This window comes from Musca autumnalis, unplaced genomic scaffold, assembly GCF_047663935.1.
Source record: "Musca autumnalis isolate F117 unplaced genomic scaffold, ASM4766393v1 scaffold_5, whole genome shotgun sequence".
Classification (NCBI taxonomy): Eukaryota; Metazoa; Arthropoda; class Insecta; order Diptera; family Muscidae; genus Musca; species Musca autumnalis.
In genome coordinates this window covers 150,343,256-150,370,882 of record NW_027412088.1, presented here as the reverse complement: position 1 = coordinate 150,370,882, position 27,627 = coordinate 150,343,256, and the positions used below count along the sequence as shown (strand labels likewise).

Sequence of the window (27,627 nt, the reverse complement as noted above, 5' to 3'; positions counted from 1 at the left end):
AATCTAGTACTTTTCAACTTTTAACAAATATTGATTTTAAAAGAATTTCACTTTTAAAAATTATTTTCCGTGTGGAAAATTCAGAGGGAAATATTCATGATGACACCGTATATATTTGTTATATGTTTTTAATTAAATATGAAAGATTTTATGTAATATTCAATATTTCCTTAGTCTTAATTTCTAGCTCATTTGTTATTCTGTCAGACAATTTTGGCCGAGCAGAACCTATCAACATATTTGGATACATACATTTTGACATTTCTGATTGAGTTTTTGAACAAATTTGTATTAGAAAATAACTTATGTTGTAATAAGAAGGCTGTGTTATAGGAAATTTTCTAAGTCTTTTAGTCCAGATTTATTGCTGTGGCGGAATAATAACTAATAACATGATAATCTGCTAAGAAATCGACGTTTAACGGCAATAAACTTAATATATAACACTTTTTGATGGCTTTCCAAATTTAATTTGATGATTTTTGTCAAAAAAATTACTTGCATATTTTGCATATTTTTTGCATATTTTGCATATTTTTTGCATATTTTGCATATTTTTTGCATATTTTGCATATTTTTTGCATATTTTGTGCATATGCAAAATATGCAAATATGCAAAAAAATAAAAAATATGAGCCTGTCATTGCATTCAGTTTTCTTCAAAACGAATTTTGGTCCAATCAGAATTTTCGTATCTTTATTAATAAAAAATATGCAAATATGCAAAATCCGATGTCTAATTATGAGTTATGACATGACACCCAATCCCTGGAAATTACCAGAGAGGTATATCACTGGCTAAGCAGATAGATTGCTAAAGATTTTGCAAAGTGACGTTACTGCCAGCATTAGAGCAGACTGCCATAGTTCATCTGATATATACAAAGTGTCTCAAGAATGTCGTGACTTGGCAACACGTAATTTTCCGTGGCTCCGAAAAATCTTCCTATCATTACCATCAAAAGAGCACCCGACTTCATGATCTCTGAACGCCGTATCTTCATTTATCCTGAGAAAGCCAATTGGCAAGGTTTTGGAAAATTCACCAACCAACTCATTATTGGACTGCCGAATCCTCGGGTAACTGAGAGGAATTTCTATCATCATTACTGCTTCAACACACGCCATATTCCTGTTGAGCGAATATCTGAAATAAGACCTAATTTCCCATTAGAGGTGACGGTATTTGCGAGTCATAGAGCTGACATCGGAAGCCAATAGGTTACCCCGCAAAAACAAAAAAATTTGGCAAGATCATCTGAAATCCTGAAACATTAGAAACGGTAGAAGTAAATAGTGCCAACGTTTAATAAGCTATCGAAACCTGAAAAAATCCGAATTGTGTCATTTGACGGTTTAGTGACAGATCCGAAGAGATGCGAGTTTAATTTTAGTCGACAATTTATTGATCACCCTAACAACGATCGTGCGAACAGAAATGCTTTGTGTCGTTTGCAATCTCCTCCAGCCGATGAGGAATCAGTTTACGATTGACCATGTTGTAGGTCTTATCCGAAGCACAAAATCGTTGAAAGCACTTGATCCTGGTGATGCTAAAGCAGCTGATCATCAACACGGATTCCGGAAGCCATTTTCATACAAATTAGGCGAGGTCTCCACCAGAGCAGGCCGTGTCACAGAACGGTAATGGTAGCATTCTACCTGACTTGAGCCTTCGAGGATGTCGAAAGAAATCCATCCGGCCTTATCTCGAACGTTGTGTGTAGTATAACATGGAATTGAGAAACAAGAAGTCCAAATCCTGTAGAGTGAATCAGGGGGTTACACAAGGAGAGATAATATATCTGGAACTGTTTAAACTCTACCTTTATGCAATTCCACGTTCTCCCAAAGCCATTTAGATAATTACCTAGGAGGACGATTGTACGCTTCTGCCGCCAGGTCGCACTGTTAATAAATTCCACGTTCTCCCAAAGCCATTTAGATAATTACCTAGGAGGACGATTGTACACTTCTAGTGCCAGGTCCCACTGTTAATAACATTTGTGTCAGACTAAGTGCAAAAAATGAGGCTAAGTGCATATCTCATTAATCTTGCCGAGTTCTTTCATGCGAGGATTATGAAAAATATCCGGCACTAAATAAGTCAACAGCAACATTATTCACCATATGGCCTGCGGAGATAAAGCTATTACTGAATCTGTACGACGATGGGTCATTAATTCCGACCACTAATTACCCCAAAGTACGGTGGGTCACATTTGCTTGCTTATATAAGTCGTCCGCGCATGCCACAGCTGTCTGCGATCAAATGAGAAGTAGAAACAAGGTCATCAATTTCTTAGTCGACAGCAATTGGGAGCAGATAAAGAAACCATGTTAAACACATACGATATGCGGTCTGTGGTAAGCTATGCGGCAACAGTGTGGTTTCCAAACGTAGGTGATATGCAATAGATGATTGAACAAACTGCCAAAATGCAGCCATAACAACTTCAACAGGATGTCTCCTTATGTCTTCGGTGGACCATTTAGATGTTGAGGATAAAGTCTTGCCGGTGTGTCGGGACAACAAAATGTTGTCAAAGCAGAACCTCTAGATCAATCTTGTTGACAAAACTGTTATGCTGACAAAACCCATCTGCATGTGTTCTCGTCTACAGCACAGCCCCGAGCTCACAATATTTACAAAGACTCCCGAACTGTGTCTGTTGTTCCCTTTTTCCGGGAAAAGAATGTCTTTCAGACGTTCTTTGATTCGACTTTCTCCGATTCGACCCTAATGCGGCTAAATCCAAGACTGCCAAATGAAAACTATCTGGGGTTATTGTTCGGGTTGAGTCCGATTTGTCGCCCTTTTTCCCGATTTTCGGAACTTTGGACAGCACCTTTTGACTTAAGACCTGCTTTTGCGGCTGCCTTGGCGATAGTGTTCATCTTTAGCTCAGACTTTGAGTAGCAGACAGAAAAAATTAAGGATTTGACTTCCTGACTCCAGGATGGCTTCTTTGGTAGGCATGTGGCTCTTCATTTGATCTAGTCCACTTTTCCAATTTATTTTCATAGATTCTATTTTTTTTTTTCTGGTACAATCCACCATTAAGCCATATCAACTAACCGTTGGAAAGGTTCTTTTGTTTATTACTCCCTGTGTTCTCAGTTTTGGACTCAGCAGAGTTGACGCCCAAGAATCGACTGTTCTCGCCGCTGCGTTCAGTGATGTGGTCACCTTAGATAATCTGGTATGAATGAGTGGTGCCACTGTTTTTGGTCCATCACCTAAAGAAGACACGAGGAGAGGGGGTTCACTAATATTGCGGAAATTCTTGGGTAATTGAGGGTGGTTTCTCTTGAACTTTTCAGCTATCTTGGGGTTCAGTCGTATCAGTTTCTGCTCTCTTTCTGTCAGTGAAGAGGGTTCCCTGTTCACAAACTTCTTTAAGAAATTAAATTTCTTTTTGCTCCAACGGTACGGACAAGATTGGAGGCTATGGGAGGGCTGTTGGATATATTATGGACAAGCCTGTCTGACTCTACTGCATCTTTTCTAGGAGAACGAGCCCGATCCTGGCCTAGTGAGATCAGAATTCATGTCTTTACTCACTGTCGACACGCGCTCGGCTGATTGCTGTTGAATGACAATGACAACTGCTTCCTCTTCAAAAGAAGATGCGTAGTCGTCAAGGTCAAAGTCCTATCCAGAGAAAAAAATGTTTATTTCATTAACACCAATACGGTACATTTAAGTCGACCGATCGTCAGTTGTTGTAACCGAAGACTGACCTGCGCCAGTCAATGTAGCGAAGTTTTTTAACTTTTGTGGGGTGGTACCTGAAGGAGTAGATCGATATAGTCCATATTCGAACCTCATCTATACTTGATAGGAATATTATGATGTGCAAAGTATGGACCATATCGGTTACTGCCTTCGAGAGTTGTTGTCCGCACTATTTTAACGAAATGTTGTGAACTTTTGTGACCGAAGGAGTGGACCGATATGGTCCATTTTCGAACTTTATCTAAATTTGAACAAAATATTGGGAAACCTAAGTTGGACCTAATCAGTTGGTACGAGTTATTGACGAGAGCTATCGTATGCTCCGGACATGGCCAAATCGACTCCAAATTGTCAGAAAAGTATTTCGTCCAAACATACTTGGGTCAAAACCATTATTTCGATGAGGCTCATTTTGGTCGTAGGAAAGTCTATATACTGTGGGTACTAAGGGATCTAAAGGTACTGAGGGCATACATTCCATTGCACCACAGAACCGTCTTAAATATACATACCTTACCAAAGCTTATGCCCAACTTATTGAACTGCTCCGCATTCAATGTGATATCAAAAATTACCAACAAACCACCTATCAAAACGGCACTTCTTTGCCGTAATCCATACTCCTCCCGATGAGTTATGATTCACAATTTATTTATTTCTTTTTTTCTTTCCATTATGCGAGTGTGTGTCATGCTTACGTGCGTGTGCTGCAGATTCCATTACCAATATTTCGGTTGGAAAAAATTCAAAAAAATTCAAAAAAAAAAAGAAACGCCAACAAAATGAAACAAAAATAACCATCAATACATACTCCCAAACCTGCGACGACTATATCCATTTCTATAAAGAACTGTGTGCGGATTTCGCACTTTGTTGTAGACAGACAACAGTAGGACTCGCAGTGCAAACAACCAGCCGGCAGCCAACAAGCCAGACATATTTTACACCCATTACGCCACGAACAACAAGCCACCTCTACATTTCGAATGTGGCTCACGTCGCTGTTTATTTGAGGTAACGGAGATTGGGGGCTTGTGCCTGTGCTACACGCGTATCTGCATTAAGGCGTCAAGTTATGCGCAAAATTCCCTAAAGCCTCATTTAATACCTTGTGTTTTCCTGAGAGTGTTCGAGTGTAGAGGCTTGACATGACTTACTTCCTTCCGCACATCCGTCCGTTTGTTAGTCCGTCCGTCCGTCTGTTTGTTACCATGTGGCTACCTTCTTTTTGCTGGGACTGTTGGTTCGTTTAAAGATAAAGAGAAGAGGTAAGTAAGTTCTTTTGTGCCTTTTTGACACCTTACTGACCAAGTTGATATTTTTTGGTTATTGGGCTAAAGATGTTAAGTGGTGTGCCGGAGAGAGTGAGGAACACTTGAACAACATAAAGAATTGACAGACATCTTTACTTAGTTATTGGAAGCTTAACCTTTGTCTTCCACCAGCCATTCAATATTCTGAACACAACAGACGAAAAAATTCCTCCTGCCACAGTCATTCGTGTGTTCTTCTTAAGTGGCCAAACCAAAATGGGATGCTCGCTCACACTGGTAAAGTAACAGACTTTGTGGCGGCGCCATGATTATGTTAACAAGATTGATTGCCTTGGAAACTGTTGAGAGTCGTCTCACTTGGTAAAGTATTCCAAGTATCAGAAGTATCTAAAAAATTTTAAAGTAGCAACTGTTTCGTAGAAGTGGAAAAGATGTTCCGGGGGAATTAGTTGTTGGCTGGTTGGTTGGGTTGGCATAAGTGTTGCAATATGCTATTTCGTGTTACTTGACTTAAGTTTCCCCAAAAGTTATGTGTTCTTCTTTTGGTTTTTTTTTTCTGAGAAACATTACCACAAAAGAAATAAAAAGATTTCATAGCTGCTGATATCCCCTTGAGTATGTCATTTACTATCGCATTTGCTGGGTATTTATTGTTCTTTTAAGTTGTCTTCCATTTTTTGTTGTTGTTTTCATTTCAATATTTATTTCTTTGGAGAGTTGAGGAAAAGGATAACACCACAATAGCTCAATTCATATCTGTGGTAAATAGTAACAAAGCACCCTCCCCAAGGCAACATTCATAATTTATTTGTTGAGTGAAATTGTTTAGAAATTGCTCTCTGACTGAAATATTTTATGAATTTTTATTTTCCACTTGTCTTTGTTTGTGTGGAGGAGTGGAGGAAGCTAGTGCTGCTGCTTATTGTCATCGATATCGAAATGAAATCCCATTTGTGGCAGTATTGTTCAATGAATTTATAATGACCATCTTTTGCCCTTAAGGTTAGTTAAACTTAAGAAGTTTAGGATGGAATTGCAATTGAGGTTTTGATAATTTAGTCAACTGTCGATTATTATTATTCTATGACTTTCCATTTATTGTCAGTTGACGTTTTCGAGGAAGTTTGATTAGGACATGGACGATATGAAACGATTTTTGTTGGTTCCTTTTTGAATTACAACATTTATACCATTTCTCATGAAGAATAAATGTAAATAAAACAAATAAAAATGGGATAAATCTGGTTTGCAGGTATACCAAAATAGGATCCCATAGTGACAAAATTTTGAGCATTTTCTGCCTAATTTTTCTAAGTAATATATGTATATCGTTTAATATTACACGATGCTAAAAAATATTTGATGAAGTTACTGAAAGTGAAAAATTCCCTTTTGAAATCCCTTGGCTGTCTTTGAGGGATAATACGTTTCAAGGACTTTCATATCCAGAAGTAATTGTATACACAAAAAAAAAACTTTGTTGCATAGCGCAATTAAAAACATATGGACCCAAAGCGAAATATATGGTCTGAAATAAAACATAAATAACAAAAATGTAATCTATATAAATAAAAATCAAATGTCGTTCGTTGGTAATCGCATCAGGTTAAAATGGGCTACATATTTTGTTGAATTTCGGAGGGAGCGGGGTACTTCCCCTATACCCTATTTCTTTAAAAATGCTGTATCTATATAAATAAAAATCAAATGTCGTTCGTTGGTAATGACAGCAGCTGAGAACGGCTGAACCGATTTCGATAATTCTGTAAAATGTGCGCCATAACCCGGCTTGGGTGTTTATGCAAAGAAAATTTGACCACGCCCTCTTTTACGTCCACTTTTTTTAATTTTTATCAATACTACAAAAACTACTGAACCAATTTCCTGAAATTACCAGGGAATGTACAGGAATGGCCCCCCGGTTAAAATAGGCTACAAATTTTGTTGAATTTCGGAAGGGGGCGGGGTACTCCCCCTATACCCTATTTCTCTAAAAATGCTATATTTACATTAATTACGTATGTATCGCTTTGGAATTAATTTGGGAGACAATTGTGGCTGTGTCTCCGATCTTAGCTACTTATATGGGACCCAAAGCCTTGACCACGCCCACTTTTTAAAATATGTTACATCTACGAAACTACTGAACCGATTTTCCTAAATTTTTCAGGGAATGTACAGTAATGGCCCCCGGTAAAATTAGGTCGCATATTTTCTTGACTTTCATATTTAAAAAAACGCCATATCTTCTTGAAGAAAAATCAAATGCCGTCACAACCCAACTAGGGTTTTAAGGAAAGAAAACTTTACCACACCCACTTTCTTTAATTTTCAATTTAAATTTTTGCTACAAAACAACTGAACCTATTTTCCTGAAATTGTCAGGGAATGTACATCGATGGTCTCCGAAAACAGGCTATGGGCCATTATTATATGTGTTCTTTTACTATCTGATGGATTTGAAAACGCAAAATAAACCAATTTGGAGGCATTAAAAATAAAATTTTTGCATTGAAAGTTAATGTCAACAGGCTCCTCCTTGAAATTCAATCATCACTTTTAACTTTAAGTTAAGCGGAACGCTCTAAATCTGTTCGATAAATCCAAAATATAACAAAAGAAGACATGTAATAATGGGGATATATATTTTATTCAATTCCAGTGGGGGCGGGAGAACTCCCCTATGCGATATTTTTAAAAATGCTATGTTTGGAAAAACTGCGAATGTATCGGTTTAAAAATTTACGAATTAATCTACATTTTTTTTTTAAATGTTATATATCCAATACTACTGAACCGATTTCCCACAAATTTGCAGCAAAACCTTAATGTTATGTACATTTTATGAATTTTGAATGAGATGGGGTACGTTCACCATTCTTTTTTTTAAACGCTATATGTATAAGACAAATTTATGATTATATCGGTTTCAGCATAAATTTTGAATTGTCAAGCATAAAGTCCATAAAAAGTTGTCATTAAAACTCATTTGACGGGTCAGCAACGCGGACCGGGGTCTGCTAGTTAGGAATAAAAATGACACTAATAATACGAACTAATATGTGCTTCATCGAACTAATGGTTTTGGACCACATGTATGTTTTGTAGGATACTGTTTCAGAAGCCGGTTTAGCCCGGTCCTTCGTCTGTCGGTCTTGTGCACACGATAACTCTCGAAAAGATCAACCGGTTTGAACCAAATATGGCTTCTCGGAATAAGTTCTGTTAGTTCATCGACATATTTCTTCAAAGCTTTTTCAACGGACCACTGCTTCGGGAATCCCCGACACAGATTTTTTTCACAAAAGCCCAGATTAAGTATAAATCTCTGGCATTAAGGACAAGTCTGTGATTCCTATAATGTTACAACCTTTTCGGAGACAAGTCTATAATTGCCGTTATAACGGCCCAAAATTCCAAAACCCTATACCGGCTCTAAACAAGCTGTGAACAATTCTACGGTGACCAACTCACATGACTTATACGCACGTTAGCTATCATTGGTTCAGCCTCTGCACATCACAATATATTTCTCAATCTTAAATCCAGTTCAAAAATTGACTATATCGGACCACTCCTTCCGGTACCTCTCTCACATACGTTCAACATTTTCGCTTTAGGAGCATTTTAAGGATCATTCGATGTTTGTTTTGAAATTTACATCGAAGGTTGTCCTTGTGATTCTGATTACTACGATTTATTTTTCGGGGCAAGTCCAAGCTTCCTGACATAATGACCCGAAAGCTTTGATATGAGAGAAGTCTCCCTTGTCCCGTATGGGATGTTGTGGAACAATGTTTATGTTGACTCAATAAAAAGACCAGCTGGCACGACACGTTGCGCCTGAACTAACTTTAAATGATAAGTTTTTGTGGATTCTGAAACGACAATGTTCATAGATAAGAAAAAATTAAAAGAAAGAAAAAATCGTGGAGCGCTTTTTAAATAAATCAAAGTTCACATTTTAAGGTTTTCACGATTTTGGTTGGAAACAGCAAGTCCTATTGAAATGTAGAGATTCTATGAACATTGTATTTTCAGAATCCGCAAAAATTTCCCAGGCGTAAACTACCTTCATTTAGGTTAGTTCAGGCGCACTCTGCAGCTACTGTTGCATTTTTGTTCTTCAGGTGATTAATTGCTGTTAGGACCTCACTTTGGCTAGTTGGCAAAAACTCAGTGCCGTCGTATGGGATTGGTTCTGGGATATCTTCATCACTACGCCGTGTTTGACACCAAAAGCATGATAAAATGCCCTTACAGATCATCTGTGCGCTATCTATATCGCTTATAATATTCTCTTCATCATCTTTGCAGGGGAAAGTGCATGTTAAAATCAAAGCTCCCAAATTATCACTTGAATTTTACTCGCGAGTGAAACTCTCACGAATTCGAGCGCGAGTACTCTTACGAGTAGAAAAAATTAATCGAGTAAACTCATTTTTCTGCGTCACTCGGGAAGAATATTTCTGATTTGCTCGATTTTACTCGCGTGTGAAAAGTACTTGCGAATACGAGTACTTGAGCAGTACGAGTTTTGGAAGAAACTACGAGTGGGAGTGAAACTGCTCGAAGTAGACTAAGAGTTTACTCTCAGAGTAAAATCGAATGAAAAACATTTTTGGCCGTTTGTGTGTGTGTATGAGTATTAGCAAACGGGCTTTAATATACTGCGGACTGAAGGTTGAGAGGACAATCTGAGAGGTTGTTCGGAGGTGGTTACCGTACAATTTTTGGACTTGGACTACTGACGTTCTGGTTGCCCTGTTTGTCTCGGTCTTATCTTAAGAAGCCTTACCGCACTGCTGATCGTACCATGAATTTTTGAGTGGTGATTTTTGGTATCCAAGTATAGATTTGCTGTAGTTCGTAGAGATATGAAGCATGTGGGTAAGTTGAGCGGAGTAGCTTTGTGTTATCAGTTGTGTTTCCAACTTCTCCCCCCAAAAATTGTGGACATAGGTCTACGTTTTGATATAACCCCCTTATAACTGTACCACCCGATTTTTGGTATTTCGAGGATTTAAGCTATATTTTCCATGCATTTATCAGCAGGAGTTGCGGTTGGTTGGAGCCAAATTTTGGTTATTCAAAATCTAGGAAGTCCAATTTAATTTGTTGAATATTACAGAACATTTGTAATTACGTTCCATTCAACAAAAAAGTATATTACACTAAAAACACAAGAAAAAATATAATTTTTGAAAATTTATAATAAACTTTTTTACTTTTATTCAGAATTTATTTGACAATAAAGCAAATATAAAGAAAGATATGTATGAAGATATGATATTTGCAACAATTTTCTGACAATCGGATGCAATATACATCCACCGATACGAATCTGGAGTGTTCTAAATTCTGCGATTTATTATAAATGTAACACATAGCTCATTATTAGTATCATTGCAGCTTTCTGTACGTCAGGAAGCCAGAACACTGTGGTCGAACTTGTATGGAAAGTGAGGCCAAAAATAATTCCTGTGCAGATATCAATACGAAATTTTCAGTAAGGGTTAGTTTAGCAACACAAATGAAGAAAAGCAAAAATAAAATCAACATAGGTCCAACTTTAGGTATAGCCACCATAGAACGGTACCCCCTGATTTCTGGCATTTTGGGGGTCTTGACCACATAATTAAATGAAATTGGCTAAAATTTCGCTACCGGTCCTCCCAAGTGTTAGAAACCCTTTTGAATTGGGTCAAGGTTTTGATAGGATCCCCATATAATTATACAGCCCTATTTTCGGAATTTTGAAGGTTTTATATAAATTACAATGTGCAGCAGCATTTTTGGGGGTGGAAAATTTCTTTTTGAGATGAAAGCCCTTGATGAGTATACTAAGAACCTAAAAGGAAATGTTCGGCAAAGGTCAAATTTCTGAGATATCGCGCGATGAAATTTTTGATTTTTTCCCTATAATACTTGGGAAAATAGCTTCATATCTCTGTTTGGCGTTATTGTAGCTTCGTTTTGAGGTGACATATCTTCAGTGAAATCGATTGGCGAATCTTTTTGTGGAACATTTTATTCTTCTAACTCAATGCCTTTCATGTCCTTTTCGTCCTTTATTTCGTGAACCGTAGTGAAAGTACCACAAGATGAGATGAGATGAGATTTTTCGTCATCGAAATCCAACCTGTTAAATTTTCACATTTTTGATGGTATTCTCAAAGAGAACTGTCATAAGTAATCCATAACAAATTTATTTTAGAGAAATTTAACATGTAAGGAGTAGATATTTGGTACCAAAAATTAGGTTTTAATTTTTTTTAATTTTGGCCAATGTTAGCGACCACTGTGCAGCGCTTAAACTGCATCTTCTCTGTAAAGAGTACGAACATTTTAAGTTCCTTAAAGCGTTTGCGGGGGTCGTCAACTTCGAAAGGGTTTTTTTATCACCCGAAGCTCAACCAAATTTATTATTTATCATGTTAGCACGCTACCTTTAAACGACATACCACGTGACACTATGGGAAGGTCCGTGTCCTGGATTTTGCCTTGTTAAAGCAAATCAAGTCCGTTGCTTGCCATCTTTCACATCCAACAAGGAAATTATTCCAAAAATTGTTTATTTTGAGGGTCTCAGATTTTTGGGTTTTTTAGGAGGTATGTTCTTGTCGAAAGAATTATATGACTTTTGGAACCTTTTTGTCTGAATTCCGATTAAATGTAAGCTTTTGCCATAGGAAATTCCAAATTAAAGACAATCCGGTTAGAAAATATTGTGAATTAACTGAAGTCGCTAGGAACGTTTATGTAGGTTATATTAAAACATAGACCAATGCAATATATTTTGACATGAGAACATGAGAACTTGAAAAGGCCGTATTACAGCTGATTCGTTTGGATAATCGACTAAAATATTGTCAGTAACTGTTAACTCGGTTAAAAAAAGTGGCTAAAATCTTCAAAATACTCGGACATGAAATCGGCAGGTACATTACATGAGCTATTCAAAAACAGGGTCCATCTTGGGACAATGTCAGACTGTACAAGGTTTGGAGCAAATAGGTATTTCCGTTGAGAGTTATCGTGCGCTCCAGCTAGCAAGATAGACAAACGAATCGACTCCAAATTGTCTGACAAGGATTTGGTCTTAACATATGAGGCGTTAAACCCTTTTTCGATGAGGCTATGTTTGACAGTATCAAAGAGCTGATGGTATATGGTAATGTTCAAAAAATTTTACAATCACGAACTGTAAATATATTTTTTGCAATATGAATATATCTGTTGATTGAAATGTTTTAGCAACGGGCTCATAACATGGACCACAAAAAATAATTTACGTGGATGCTGTGTTGGTGGTAATACACAAAAATGGGTAAAAATGTGTTGAAGTAAACTAGGTTTTTTGTGTTCTTTCAGGATTTCTGGCCAAACCATGCCACATTCAGACCTGTGCTCAAAGAAAGAATTAATAAATACCCCTTGGCCAACTTGGTTCCAATTCATAATTTTTCGATATAAACATTTGAAGTTTTGATTTCGGATTTTTTTGAATTTTGCTTATAATTAGAGGGCGCAACCAGTTAATGATTCTAGCTATATGTAGGGTAATAGAACTCGTGATTCCACGTTGTTTGATCTATATCTCATGAGTGTGCATATTCCTAGTAATAGATGTTCAAAGTCGAAAATTGGTTGCGTAAATTTTCTTAAAAAACTATTTTTTGGCTTTAAAATTTGGAACTGTAACAAAGGTACCTTTGAACGCTGCGTGATTTTGTTTTTTTACTCGCCGGATCTAATGTGTTCTTCCGCGTTCGAATCCATCCACTAAAATGGCGGATATAGATACTTTGAATATGGGAAAATCTTTGAAAATATATTTTGACAATTCCGCGCATTGAACCGCGATTTTCTTTGAAATTGATAAATAAGTGGAATTCTTTATACGCGATTATAATATTTGCAAAAAGGTGTGTCATAAATTACAGAGATTCGGGAGTAATATTCGTATTTAACCCAAAATAGAATGTGGTGGCACATCCGTGGTTCTTGACGAATCTGTTTAAAATTTGTTATATTGTCGTATTTTTATCAGAAATAGGATCGCTGTATTCAAAAGTCGAAAGCTCTTCAACTGATTTTAAAGGATTCGTGAATTACACGCTTTTTAACTTTTGTGTTTCTTCTTTGGTTGTAATTTTATTATTACTCTCTTCTTGTTATTTCTATTGCTTATCACAGAAAGCAAATATACTTTCACGATGACAAACTATTTTTCTTGAAGAAGGTTTAGCAAAATACTTCAGGTTTTGTATGGAAATTTAGCGAAATAGTAGAATAACTCCCAAAAATTTTTCTCAAATTTTTCGTATTAAACCAAAAAATATATTTTTGAAATATGTAATTTCCAACAATAAGTTTTCGTCCTTTGTTGTTGCTGTAATATGCAAGATATAAACCCAATCTTTATAATTTTGTTCTCATATTTTTCTACGCGTTGTCTGGATTCTGTACATATTTTTAACTTATTTTTTTAGAGATTTTTATGGTTTCTGAGTTAGAATTAATAAAATTTCCGCGAAAATAAAAATAAATTTAGCAAATATTTTAGCATCTGCGGATAGATATCAAATGCTGTTAACGATTTATATATAATTTTTCTTATTACAACACAAAGGAAATTTTTAAATATCTTTTCTTTATAAGAGAAGAAAACCCCCCATAACTTTTGAGAACAGCATCCAATTTTGTGAACGCGAACAGATTTGGAACCACGATATTTTTCGTAACCCATGTACCAAAAATCGATGTGCTCGCCAAAAAAAATTTTTCAATGGTATTGTAAAGGAAATTTGAAATTTAACATACATACATATATTCAGGTTAATGATTACAGAGCATTACGGTCAAAAGGCTCCCTAGCTCTGTATGCCTTAACACTTATTTCTCATTATCCATTCCAAAAGTATGACATCAAAATTTGCGGTTAACTGTATCGTAATAAATCTGTCCTAATAAACCTGGTATGTGGGATATATCTTCTATATGTGGTGGAGTGTTATGAAAGACACATGTATTTGCTAAATATTGCACATCTCAATATTATTATTTCTCCTTCTGTGCTGTTGGAAATCGCTTTGTTAATATAAATTATTTAAAAAATCAGTAAATAAATATTTTTAACGTAACTTTTTCTTCTGTTTCAGGTATATAATGATTCCCTAGCAACACAGAACATAGCATCAAAGGTAAGAATAAAGCAATTTTATTTATGGCCTCAAAAGCGGTAGAAAGTTACTCCTAAAGAATGTATTTACTTTGAAATTTACTGAGTTTACCATACAAACAACAAACCCCTTCCCTAAAGATGCGTTCCATTAGTTCCTGTATCTTCTCCATTGGGTATTCCGCTATTAATTTTTAGTCAAGGCTTCGGCTCATTAAATTTTGCAAATTTCTTTAACTATTTCCACGATGTAACAGGCAATAAAATATGGTTTTATTTTATTGCTGCGTTCTTATGTTTCTTTGCCTCTGTATTTCCAAAACTAGAAAAATTTATTTTCCATTGTCACATAAATTACAAAAGAAAATATATAGAAAATATATGGCATAGAAATGCAATGAAATGCCCTTTCAAAGAGGAGGGAATACAAATGCTACAAAACCTTTAACGAATTTGTGTGAAAGCGCGAACAACTTGAGAGGTACGCTAGATTTGCATCTATGGCTGTTGAAAATGCTTCTCTTATGAATTGAGTAAATAAAATTAGGTATGAATAACTAGGGAAAGGTAAATTATGGTTACGGCAGAAGCAAAAATCCAGAACAGAGACACAGAATAACAACCGGAAGAAAACTTGAATTTACCCTAAAGACAAAATGTAAAGCAGGCTGTGTGCGTGGTTGACACAATAACAATTTTAGAGTATATGAAAAAGGTATAAAGTATACGCATACGAAAAAAAATCACGGCATGCATTTACACTGATGTTGAACTATAGTAAGGTCTTATAGTTTATTTCATTATTCTATTCTACTATGGAACTATGGGCGAAAATTATATCAACCAAGAAAGAAAATGGTATTGTTAGTGGGTTTGTCATATAATATGCCAAAGGATGTCTTCAGAAAAACTTTCAAATCTTGTTGCTATAGAGGGTTTATAAACTTTGTCACGATCAAAGAATAGTACTCATTGAAATAAAGTTTTTAGACACCTACGAAAATTTCCAAATTTTTTTTCCTAAATTTTATTGAATATTTTATTCATAGTCCTTAAAGAATGAGATAATATTTTCGTGCGCAAGTCAATACGTCCTGAGATAGTGGGTCAAAAGCTTTAAAAATCACTAATAATAGTCCATTTAAGTGGTTACCCTTAATTGGACGATTTGGCTGAAAATACGAAATATTTCTTACAACCGTGCATCAAATTCTACGAAGTTCTATATAGGACAACTCCTTCAGATTCCTCCCTCACATAATTTAAGTTTCCCTATTATACGATCGTTTTGAAATGTTTACTCTCTCGCCCTGATTGCGTGTTAAAAGTTTTCAAATTTATAAAGAAAGTATTATAAATTATTCAAAAATAGTAGATTCTTGCAGGTTCTGGAATAGATGAAAAGTTTTTTCCTGGAAAAGTTCACACTGCTGATAGATATAATGGTCCAAGAGCTCTAAAAATCCTGCAGTGGCCAACTAAAACGACTGCGAACACGATAAATATCATAAGGAGTGGCTAACTTTGGTCCAACCTTTGCACATCGATATAATTTAACAATTTTCAATTAAATTTAAAGGCTTTTCTAGAATTTAAAGGCTTTTCTAGAATTGTTTTTGGAATGTTCGTCAAGGGTAGTCCTTGTTATTCTGTTTACAACGATATTTCTTCGTGAGCTTGCTTCCCTCCATAAGCGTCTGAAAGCCTATGGCGTTGTATGTGGACAACAAGGTTTCTTTACCTTTGCAGATAGTTGTGGCATGCTAGGATGATCTGAATTGGGTGTCGAATGTGACCCTTACAATCTTGGGGGCAATTTCTGGTCGTAATTCTTACTCGTCGAAGCATGCATTCCAGCACCAACACATCTCCTCTGTCCCTGTGGTGTAGGGTATTGCTGTAGATTTACTAGCTGACATTACCAGGTTCTTTGATTTGACGAAACTGTCAAGGTTAGCCATGATGCCATGGATCTTCTATACGACAAGGGTAAAGTTCGAACTGCTCCGAAGATATCACAACACCTTGGAGAACTCCCAGTTTCACTCTACGAGGCGTTGACTTCGAGTTCCTGAACTGCACATGTAACTGGCCACCGTACAGGTAGTTAAGGATCCAACGTTTCGAACTCGGCTCGAAAATGGTGGCTTAAATATTCTCAAGCACTATGGTGTGTATGATCATATCGAATGCCTTCCGAAAATCTAGTGACCCGAGAAATATTCTGTCACGCGACTTGTTCTATGGTATGAATAGCAATCAACCAAGTTTATGATCGGTGATTTGGCAACATCCTTTAAGACTTGGGAAGAGTAAGACTCATATTGTTTATGGTAATGGCGAGATTCATCCTTACTCAGGTTTTAGTAGTGGGACCACCCGCCGATTTTCAGGCTTTGAGATGATGCTTTCAGGTAAAATGTCAAATTACAGGTAGTACGGTTGCAAATACCGTAAATCGGGAGGTTCCGTTATATGGGGGCTATACAAAAACATGGACTTATGTTGACGATTTTTGGTGGAGAAGTTTCGCCGCTACTGAGGACCTCAAATGTCAAATTACAGCTAGTTCGGTTAGAAATTGTAGCTAAAATCCTCAAGATACCGAAAATCGTGAGGTACCGTTATATGGGAGCTGTACCAAAACATGGATCTTTATTGATTTTTAGTGAAGAAGTTTCGTGGCCACTGAGAGCCTCAAATGTCAAATTACTGCTAGTATAGGTAAAAATTGTAGTTAAAATCCTAAAAATACCGAGGTACCGTTATATGGGGGCTATACAAAACATGGACCAATGCTGACGATTTTTGGGTGAAAAGTTGCGTGGCCACTGAGAACCTTAAATGACAATTTACGGAGAAAAATTATAGCTAAAATCTTCAATATATCGAGAATGGGGATGTACCGTTATATGGGGGCTATACCAAAACATGGACCTATGTTGACGGTTTTTGGTGGATAAGTTTCGGGACCACCCTAAATGTCAAATTACAGCTAGTTCGGTTAAAAGTTGTATCTAAAATCCTCAAAATATCCAAATTCGGGAGGTACCGTTATATGGGGGCTATATCAAATCATGGACCTATGCCCAACATTTTTGGAATATATGTTTGTTGATCAATGGGAACCCTAACTCTAATTCGGTTTGAAAATGTGACTGGAAACGTAACAATATCTGAAATCGGGTGGTACCCTTATATGTGGGCTATACCAAAACGTGGACCGATGTAGCCAATCATCGAACTTGACCTACCTGCAGACAAAAGACGTATTATCCCAAAAATTCAGCGTCTAATCTCCATTTTTGTGGATGCTAGAGTGATTACCACAGACGGACGGAAGGACGGACCTGCATGTGTCGACTCAGAATTTTACCCAAGAATGTATATAAGTTATAGGGTCGAAAATGATTATTTCAATGCGTTGTAAACAGAAAAACAAACTAAATATACCCTCCATTCTATGGTGGAGGATATAAAACAAACACAAACTTATTTGTGCTGAGGTCGTTGGCTGCCACCGCATCGGTTTATGGAGGTATCTATCTGGTGATACTAACTACAATTGTTTTTGCAACAGTGAAGCCTATTAGCTTTATTTCTTTATCGGACGTTTCAATATATTTTCCGGCAGTTGGATCAAGGACATCCTCCTTTCCAACTATGACATTAAAATCTTTATGGTGAGGTCATATGCTTTTTCTAGTGCTCGTAAAGTATCTGTGGGTTTAAGGTTGGGACATTGGCGTTGAAGAAGTTAGCATTGCTCTTTCATTAAGACAGCGACCGTATCGCCTCCTTATAAAACAATGTCACGCACGGTGAGCCTTAACTAACTTTAAATGAAAACCGCTTACACCTGGAAAGTTTTTGCGGATTTTGAAACAGCAATATTCATTTTCTCTAATTCCATTTCGATACGACTTGGAGTTTCCAAACAAAATCGTAAAAAACCTACAAGAATCCTAAAATGTGAACTTTGACCGCGATTTATTTAAAAATTCCTTCTTCGATTTTATTGGGTTTTTTAATTTTTGTCATCTATGAACATTGTAGTTTCAGAATCCGCAAAAACTTCCCAGGTGTAAGCAAATTCCATTTAACGTTCATTAACCGCAGCGTGAACTTCATAGCATTCGAGAAATAATCATCAAAAATCCACTGCTCAGTGTTGTGTGATGTAAAGTCCATGAATATCTTTAGTTTTCTTGGATGTTTATGAACGTCCTGAAGGTCGCCATTGTACGGGCCAAAAGAGGAATCTTCCTGTTTTACAAATTTGTTCATTATAGGTAATAAATTTTTATATTCTCAGCCTTCAGGCACTTTGATAAGACCAACATTTTGCCTCATCGAAATAATGGTTTTTGACCACAAGTGTATTTGGACGACATCCCTTTCATATAATTTGCAGTTAATTTAGCAATGTCCGTTATTTAGTTCCAAGATTAATGGTCAATTGCTGGCGGTATTAAAGTGAAGTATAAGTAAATCCCTGCCTCTCATGGTCGATCTGCATCTAAGCAACAAATCAGACCTGTTATCCGTTCATAATGAACATTTCCTTTTTCTTCATCTTCTTTATATTCAAAACATACAGTTCCCAACATAAATACAGATATTTTGCAATAAGGTCACACATGTAATCTCCTGGATTTAAACTCTTTTTCATCCAAGTGACACCTTTCTTTTTATTAACCATTTAAATGATAATCTTTGTTGTCATCCCATTGTGCATAGCCATTCATACATACCTTTATAAAATAGCTGCACTTCTTTAAATTCAATGTATGATGTCTACTTTATGATGTAGCAACAGCAAGGAAACGGAAATAAAACCATAAACCAAAGTAAGCCCTGCTGCCATGGAATGCATGCAAGTAGTCCAATGCAGGCTTACACACACCTATGCAATAAAATAAACACACAACTGTGTGTAAGTTGCAGTTCAAACAGTAAAAATCTCAACAGAGACTAGACGCAAGACGAGGAATAATAAGACAACAACAACCACAGCAATAATAATAAGAAGAAGATATGAAATGTGTTGTAGTCGTCGCATGGCCCAAATGTTATTGTCAAGCAATGACCCCATTAACTGAATAACTTCAACACACACACTCATATAATCGTATGAAAATTCCCCCACACATATATTCCATGATCAGATGGAGAGAGGGACAGCTAGACACCCGCACCACCCGCAATCATGCCGCCACATCAAGGCGAAAAACTAGTGCAGACTTGCACCAAAATCCCGTCTAAGATGTTATGCTGCTTGTTGTCGTCTTGTGTTCTACATTTTGTTGCACCTTTTGTGTGTTTGTGTCTACTTTGTGTTGTTGCCTTGCCTTGTCTCTGCCTTAAGGTTTAAGTTACCCTCCAGTCAGACAAGCAACAAACCAGCCAGCCAAGCCAACCACATTGTTAAGGTATTCTTTCATTCAGCCAGCACGCATTATGTGTATGGTGGTTTTTTCCCCTCCGTTTCACCTCTCGCTTATGCTTTATCCATCCATGATCTTAGGTGAAACGGTTCTGTGCATATCTTTGACTTTATTTTCTTGTGTCGGATATTTTCTTTCATTTTCGCTATCACGCATGGAATGTGGAAAATGCAATATTACATGGTGGAGAAGAAGAAGCAGAAAGAAGACAAGGGACAAAGACTTGTGGACTTAGCTTGAATTACAACACACAGCCCAACAGACAGTAGTTAGCTGATGGCAGCAGACAGTAAAATATGGTGTCACAAGTCAATGACTCACTCACTCACTCACATATGTGCCGTGTGTGATTACGAACATTTTGTACTAATTTAGGACACAAAAGTTTGCTTGTATATATGACAAGATTGTCTGTCATAGTTGTAAATACAATGTAAAAGAAAACTATTAAAGAGACACAGAGAGACAGTGGCAGGTTGTTATGACAAACAAGAAATTGGCTTTTGTGTTAGAAGATTGGAATTTTATGAACTGTGCAAATATTTTAGATGAAAATTGGGTGCAAGTTATGAAATTATTAAGGAGAACAAGCATTAAGAAAGTATCAGTAAGTTGTGCCGACAGAGATATACCCTCAGCCTCGGACCTAAAGAAAGGAAGCAAACCAAATACTTCTAAAGTCTACAGGGGTTTTTTGCGATTTTGAGCAAATTTCTCAGCAAGTATGGATTTGCTAAGATTTTACAAACAAGATTTTACAAACAAGGTGAGTCCTTGAACTGCACTCTTTCCAAACTCTGTTTGGAATGTACCGGTTGTCCGATGTATTCGTACATAATTCAAGGCTGTAAGAAATAATACGATGTATAAAGTTTGACGAAATCGTGCTCTCCCTTCGACGGTTATCTTACGTACTGTCCAGTTTAGTAGGTATCGTGAGATGAAGTATGGACTTGCCCCCGATAAAATTGAGGCTTCGTAACAGGACCCATAAAAAAACTTTATGGAACACATTTCAAAACGATCCGAGATGAGCTGTTATACTGAACTTTTCCCCAAATTTTGTGGGGGACGTATTAATGAACGGGACCGATATAGTCCATATTCCAACCTGAAACATGGCTAGATTTAATAATACGATGTGAACAGTTTGGAACAATCAGAAACTCCCTGCGAGAGTTATATTGCGGATTTGCCATTTTTCGTTTTTTCGAGCTTTTAGGCGATAACCTCAGGCCGTCGCAAAGAAGGCCGCAAGGACTGCTGCTGAAAAAAATTTCAAAACGATCCGAGAGGAGGTCTTAAATTTCACTTATTCCAAATTTTGAGTGGGAGATACCCGGAGGAGTGGACCGATATATAGTAGTTTAGTGATATTATCATATGCAAATTTATGACTTGTTCGATTACTCCCTTTAAAGCTTTGTTCCAGAAGTAAAAAGTTTTTACAATTTTTACGACTTTTACCCATTTACCTGAAAAACCGTTCCCGTACACAAAAAAGTTGTAAAATGTTCACTTCTCTTTGAACAAAACTGGCGCTGAATGGCGCTCTCTTTAAAAACTTTTTACTCGTTAAATTTGAGCGTGTAAAAAATAGTAACATGGTAGCCGGAGTCTGATTGGCTGATACGCCGACTTTAATATTTGTTCCAGTTTTGTTTTGCGTATTTTCCATTTTTCCGTTCCCGAACTACATAAAAAACTTTTGTGTGAGAAAAAAATTTTACCGTTCTCTCTTTTACGAGTTTTACTATTAAAAAGTACGGGAACGAAGCTTAAGAGTTATCGTGCGCACCATTTTTCGAACTTAAACTAAGTTTGGAGAAAATATTACGAATGCTGAATTTTTGACCCAATCGTTTGCTTCGTTCGAGAGTTGTCGTGCGCACCAGCCATACATACATACAGATATCCCCTTGAATTACTCACATGTTGTTGTTTTTGTTGTAGCAACGTAAATATGTTAATTCGTGTATTATTTCAGTTATAAGGTTCTGGTTATTCTGTATCCAAACTCAAAAATTCTGCAATCGGGGCTGGTTGCGTCCATAAAAATATGAATACAGGTGATTAGGGTTTGCTGTTGTGCAGCTAAACAAATGCAGCGGGTCGCGCATGTGTTGGGTATCGTGGCATCAATTCGGTCCCAATACGAATTGAGACGGCTGCATCGGCCGGATCTTAACTGGGCTAAAACCACTCGTTTTTGCCTTAGCAGCTGGCGTTCTTCTGCTGCAGTGGGGATTGTTCCCAAGTACGACGTTCACACTGTCTCTCTGTACTCTTTGCGCGACTGCATCAGTGTGAATGCTAAGCCTGCCTGATATGCTCGTTTGTCTAGCGGTTCTCGTTTGTGCCTTTGGACCTCTCTTTCTCTTGATCATTTAGATTTCTTCTGACGTTTTTGGGCGAGGAAGCCTGTCCATTAAATCATGACAGGAATGCTAACTACGATAACACCCAAGCAGGTACTGCATCGGCAACATCCTGTGCACATGCTGATGAACCGGCAAAACCTTCATCTCCTCATGGTTATTTTTTGGCAGGTTTGAATATTCTTCTACTGCGTAGCGCAAAATTTTTCATTACACACTGGAGCGGCATAGCTTACCACAGACCGGCCTTATCTATATATATAAAAGAGCTTAGTGAGTGACTGAGTGACTGAGTGACTGACATATCATCGCCCAGACGAAACCGCTGAAGCTAGAAAGCTGAAATTTTGACTGTGGGTTGCTGTCGGTGTGTAGGGGTGAGATAAGGCTGGGTTTTTTGAAATTCGACCTAGAAGGGTACGAAAAGTACTAAAAGGTACTAAATATGGTACCCTTTGTATTATGCAAACGGGAAGAGCTAGAATTCTGAAATTTGGAAGGAGGGTAACTGATGGAGATTTAGAAAGATGTACCAAAGGGTTTTTGGAAATTCGACTTATAAGTGTACGAAAAGTTACTAAATTTGGTACCAATTGTATATTTTGAGCGGATATACCTACAATGTTCATATTTGGTATGGAAATCAAGGTTGGGAAGTGGTGTTGATATAAGGAAATTATTTTTGAAGTTCGTACTTATGTGTACGAGTAGTACTAAATGGTACTAAATTTGGTACAGTTTGGATTTGGGTGAACGGATAGAGCTGAAAACCTGAAATTTGGAATTTGGATTACCGTTGAAGCGTACGATTGAGATATGGGTGTACTTTTGGAAATTCATACTTATGTGTACGAAAAGTACTAAATGGTACCAAATTTGGTACAATTTGGATTTAGATAGACATGGAAACCTGAAATTTGGAATTAAGATTACTGATGGAGTGAAGGATTGAGGTAGTTTTGAAAATTCTTACTTATGGGTACGAAAAGTAGTAAACGGTACTAAATTTGGTACAAATTGAATTTGGGTGAACGGATAGAGCTGGAATCCTGAAATTTGGAATTTAATTACTTTTGGAGTGTAGGATTGAGTTAGTCTTGGAAATTTATACTTATGGGTACGGAAAGTACTAAATGGTACTAAATTTGGTACAATTTAAATTTAGTTGAACGGATAGAGTTGGAATCCTGAAATTTCGAATTAAGGTTACTGATGGAGTGTAGGATTGAGAATGTACTAAATTTGGTACAATTTATATTTGGGTGAACGGATAGAGTTGGAATCCTTAAATTTGGAAATAAGATTACTTATGGAGTGTAGGATTGAGGAAGTTTTGGAAATTCATACTTATGTGTACGAAAAGTACTAAATGGTACCAAATTTGGTGCAATTTGGATTTAGATAGACATGGAAACCTGAAATTTCGAATTAAGGTTACTGATGGAGTATAGGATTGAGGTAGTTTTGGAAATTCATATTTATGGGAACGGAAAGTACTAAATGTACTAAATTTGGTACAATCTATATTTGGGTGAACGGATAGAGCTGGAATCCAGAAATTTGGAATTAAATTACTTTTGGAGTGTAGGATTGAGTTAGTCTTGGAAATTTATACTTATGGGTACGGAAAGTAGTAAATGGTACAAAATTTGGTACAATTTACATTTAGTTGAACGGATAGAGTTGGAATCTTAAAATTTCGAATTAAGGTTACTGATGGAGTGTAGGATTGAGGTAGTTTTGGAAATTCATACTTATGGGAGCGGAAAGTACTAAATGTACTAAATTTGGTACAATTTATAATTGGGTGAACGGATAGAGTTGGAATCCTGAAATTTCGAATTAAGGTTACTGTTGCAGTGTAGGATTGAGGAAGTTTTGGAAATTCGTACTTATGGGTACGAAACGTACTAAATTTGGTACAATTTGGATGTGAGTTAACGCATAGAGATGGAATACTGAAATTTGGAATTACAACTACTTTTGAAGTGTAGGATTGAGGTAATTCTGAAATTCGTACTTATAAGTACGGAAAATACTAAACTTGGTATAAATTGCATTTGTATGGAGAAATAGCGCTGGAATCCGGAAATTATAATAAATAGTAAATAATAAATCATAAATAATCTATATATATAAAAGAGGTTAGTGAGTGAGTGACTGACATATATATCATCGCCCAGACGAAACGGCTGAAGCTAGAAAGCTGAAATTTTGACTGTGGGTTGATGTCGGTGTGTAGGGGTGAGATAAGGCTGGGTTTTTTGAAATTCGACCTAGAAGGGTACGAAAAGTACTAAAAGGTACTAAATATGGTACCCTTAGTATTAGGCAAACTGGAAGAGCTAGAATTCTGAAATTTGGAACGAAGGTAACTGATGGAGAGTTAGAAAGATGTACCAAAGGGTTTTTGGAAATTCGACCTATAAGTGCACGAAAAGTACTAAAAGTTACAAAATTTAGTACCAGCTGTATATTTTGAACGGATTTAGCTAGAAACTTGGAATTTGGTATGTAAATAAAGGTTGGGAAGTGGTGTTATAAAAGAAAATGGTTTAGGAAATTTGTACTCATGTGTACGAAAAGTACTAAATGGTACTAAATTTAGTACAATTTGGATTGGGGTGAAAGGATAGAGCTGGAATCCTAAAATTTGGAATTAAGATTACTGTTGGAGTGTAGGATTGAGATAGGTTTGGAGATTCGTAAATTATGTGAACGAAAAGTACTAATTGGTACTGTATTTAGTACAACTTGGATTTAAGTTAACGGAAATAGCTGGAAAACTGAAATTTGGGATTAAGATTACTGTTGCAGTGTAGGATTGAGATATGGGATAGGTTAGGAAATTTGTACTTATGTGTACGAAAAGTACTAAATTTGGTACAATTTGGAATTGATTGAACGTATAGGTCTGGAAACCTGAAATTTGGAGATAAGGTTACAGTTGGAGTGTGGGATTGAAGAAGATTTGGAAATTAGTACTTATGGGTACGGAAAGTTTTAAATGGTACTTAATTTCATACAATTTCGATTTGGGTGAACGGATAGAGCTGGAATCCTGAAATTTGGATTTAAGATTACTGTTGGACTGTAGGATTAAGGAAGTTTTGGAAATTCATACTTGTGGGTACGAAAAGTACTAAATGGTACTGAATTTGGTACACTTTGGATTTGGATGAACGGATAGCGATGAAATCCTGAAATTTGGAATTAAGATTACTGTTGAGTTGTAGGATTGAGGGAGTTTTGTAAAATTCGTACTTATCGTTATGATAAGTATTAAATTTCGTACAATTTAGATATGGTTGAACGGAGAGAGGTGTGTAACATTCGTATATTTACGAAGTGTACTAAAGATGTCTTAATGTTGTATCGGGTGTAGGCACGGGTGGAATTTTAAACTTTGTTCTTAGAGTCACTGTTGGTATGAAGGGTTAAGATATGGAGATGGTTTTGGAAATGCATACTATAAAAGGTAGTAAGTGGTATAGAATTTGATATAATTTGTTATTGTGTAAAGGGGTTAGCAGGATGCTTTGGAATTTTAGGAGGAGGTTTCGGAAATTCGTTCTTATGTATTTGTAAAGTACTATAATTTAGTTTGGGGGAACTGATAGAGCTGGAAATGAGAATCGCGGTTGGTACAGATGGTTGATATAAGAAAGTAATTTTTTGAGGTTAAACCCACGTGTATGAAAAGTACTAAATTTGGTAGGATTTTTTAATGCGTACAAATTCTGAAATTTGGTTTGAGGGTCGTTGATGGCTGAAATGATATTGGAAATATCTAATATTAGGTAATAAAAAAGTACTAAATGGTACTGAAACTTGGAATTAAGATTACTGTTGGAGTGGAGGATTTAAGTAACCTTTGAAATTCGTTCTTATGTGTACGAAAAGTACTAAATTATACTTAACGTGATAAAATTTGGATTTGGTTAACGCATCGAGCTAAAGTCCTGAAATATAGAGCTAAGATTACTGCCGAAGTGGAGGATTGAGTTAGTCATTGAAATTTGTACTTTCGTATGAAAAGTATTAAATGGTACTAAATTTTGTATATGGAATTCGGAAATTGTATGAAAAGTATTAAATGGTACTAAATTTTGTATATGGAATTCGGAAATTTGGTACCATAGTTGCTGTTGGTGTGTAGGTAGTTATGGATGTCATTGTGGATGTATGTACGTACCATAAAAGGTTAAGCTGAAATTGTGAAACTCGGCATTAGGATAGCGGTTGGGGTATAGAATGGAGATAAGGATCATTAAATAGGTATCGCTGTTGCGATATAGCTTTTGATATAGGGATGTAAGTTTTGAAACTACTACCTATTATTAGTACTAAATTTGGTACCGTTTTGTTGTTGCATAAAGGGATATAGCTGGAATTTCGAATTTTTGTTTAGGTTCAGTGTTAGTTTTTAGATAAGGAGGTTTTTTATATGCGAAATTAGGTATGGAGGCCACTGAGGGCTAAGGTATTAAGCTGTTGTTGGAAATGCGGAAATACATTTTGATATCACAAATTCCGAAATTACAACTACTTCGGTTGGAAACAGTGGATACAACTACCCGCACCGTTGTAATGCGACAAGGTTTTCTTTTTTTTTAGAAATTGGAACTAAAGGTTTACGAACAATATTAAATTAAAAATCATTTAAAATATGTGTTGATACATCAATTTTTTTCATATTAAGTATTGTTTATTTGTATATTCTTCATTTTCCGCATACGAAGTAGCGGGCATTTTGCTAGTACTTTATAAGAGGTCAACAAGGTTTCTTTGTCAGCATCCCACTTGCTGCCGGCCAGGGATTTGTGGGCTTTAGAATCCATGTTAATGTTGAGCAACTGGAGAGCAGGTTGTCATCATGAGTGACTCTAGAAACTGTGGTACTGGCGACAGGAGTGAAATGAGCCTGCACGATTCGCTTCTGCTGGCATTCTTGCCTTGCTTCAGTAGCGAAACACCTTGCTAACGATATATTGAAGACACATGTCATGTCCTATACCTCTCGGAATGCTCTATAGACTGCCGATTGTAATAACACGCGCATCACTTCGGAACTAACAATGTCACGCCGTTAAACGTAACAGCCGCTCTATCATGCTTATTTTCCGGATTCGTGAGTAATTTAATCGTTGCCCACAATTTTCTTAATCCTATACCAATATTGCATTGCTTCTTCAGGTGATCTAGCCACTTGTTCCGCTTATGTTCGCCTACTAGGCTGTTGACCTCAAAGGGGAGTTATCAAACTTGTACGTTTGGTCTGACTTCGGGTATTCGACCAGCAAGTATGTAGCTAGTGGCTGCAACAGTGTCCCGAAAAGTTCCCTCAACTATGTACCCGACGATCTGAGGGAATGAACAGCTTTGTAAAGCGGTGATTGGTAAATTCTCTGAACCTATGTCAATCAGCCTTTCCATGGTTCCGAATAGTACGGCTGTGTGAAGTTATGAATTACCAGACCGAGTGCCACAATGGTGATGTGAGCGTCTTCAGCCACCGTACAAAATGTGGAGGCACCGAGTAAAAGGTTGGTCCAGCGCAGTTCTCCTCTGATCATTGCTTAAGACGGAATGTCAAAGCTCATGA

At 36.7% G+C, this 27,627-nt stretch overlaps 1 long non-coding RNA gene across 2 annotated transcripts in view; it reads left to right on the top strand.

Annotated features, from left to right (window-relative positions):
• Positions 1-27,627, top strand: part of LOC141406731 (uncharacterized) — a 470,067-nt gene that overhangs the window by 58,692 nt on the left and 383,748 nt on the right. For both annotated transcript variants that reach the window (XR_012413497.1, XR_012413496.1), the window contains exon 3: positions 14,178-14,219. This is a non-coding gene — a long non-coding RNA (uncharacterized lncRNA). The remainder of the gene's footprint in view (positions 1-14,177; positions 14,220-27,627) is intronic.